Raw genomic sequence first — 1513 nt, 5'->3', positions numbered from 1 at the left:
CATGAGTGTGTGTGTGTTGTTGGGCCTGTAAATCTATACACAGTATTTATACAGTCTTACATTTATTTTGCAATTTTGTTGGTTTTATCATGGAAGCCTGATTCCACCACATAATTAAAACACAAAAGTGAGATTTAAAAATAGTTGCAGTTAACATCTGTTAAAATGAGCTTTATACTTTATGACCCTGCTCAACATTTACAAACACGTCTATTATTCTCTGGACAGGAATGTATGTTTTTCCTGCATGCAAGCTGTTTGTTTTCATCCTTACAATTTTCATGGATTCTTGATTCGGCTTTTACCTCATTTTGGCCTGATACTGATTGACATGAATCCCAGTACATTGATGTTTTGTGAACATTGCAGTATAATGAGAGTTATGCGAATCATGTAATTTTCCACTTATTCCAGAAAGTGCTCACTCCGACAGATGCTCATTATATGTGCTCAAATGCTGACAGATGTAGCTAATAAGTTGTTTTCTTATGTGAGAATGTGCTGCTGTGATATTCCACTTCACGGCCTGATAATCAAAAGATTTCACGAATGCAGCTTGTTCAGAATAGATAAAGACTGGAAGATGATGACACGTTGATTCAGTGAAGCTTGGTTTAATCAATTCGTCTCTGCGTCTTGGTTGTAGAGAAATGCGCTGAAAAATTTATAGTCTGTTTCCACTCGTAGGCACAAAGAAAATATACTGAAACTGAAGATAAATATGCTGCTTAGACTTTATCCACCACACAAGATAAGAATAATTACCATCAGAAGTGAAAAATGGGGGATTTGACCTTTTAGTTTCATAGCACTGGGGTTGTTGAAGTGGTTCAATCAGTGTAACAAATGACTTCTTCTGGACTGAGGATTGGGTTGTAATGTGTATGTGCTCTGTGCTGCAGAGTTAGGCCAATTACAAGTGCAGTAATCACAGTCTCAAGAGATTCTGACATTAGCTCTGCTTTAAAAGCATCAAAGAGCTTTCTGAATTACCCACAAAGAACATTTTTGACAATAGAAACTTTTTAATGTTGTCTTTCTCTAATTTCGGCTCATTGTTCTCTTTGATCCTCTTTTTAAATCATCCAAAATAATTGTCTAATGATCGTTTCCTTCCTTTAATTTTCTGAATCACTGCATACAATGGCATTTTGACAGTAAGAGTTGTCTTTTTTGTGCTTGTTAATTCTCCTTATAGATGTTATTTTTCTAGACATGGTGGTTTATATCTTTTTCTTGAGGAATGAAATTTCAGCATCCACCCACTTTTTCTCTGCACTGTAAAAACTAATCTATAGAATTTACCCAATAAATGTGAGGTAACAATTTGCATCGACTTTGGTGGGGTAGATTTAATCCCATATATTGAGTATAAACTATCTGAAGTAAAAAGCTATTAAATGCTTGCATAAATTGGGTAACAATACCTCAAATTTATGTATATATTTACTCATTAAAATTAGGTAAAAATTATCTCTTCAAATCAAAGTTAATTAATATCAGTTAATAACAA

The sequence above is a fragment of the Cyprinus carpio genome, chromosome B23 (assembly GCF_018340385.1).
Source record: "Cyprinus carpio isolate SPL01 chromosome B23, ASM1834038v1, whole genome shotgun sequence".
Lineage (NCBI taxonomy): Eukaryota > Metazoa > Chordata > Actinopteri > Cypriniformes > Cyprinidae > Cyprinus > Cyprinus carpio.
This window is presented reverse-complemented; position numbering follows the sequence as displayed.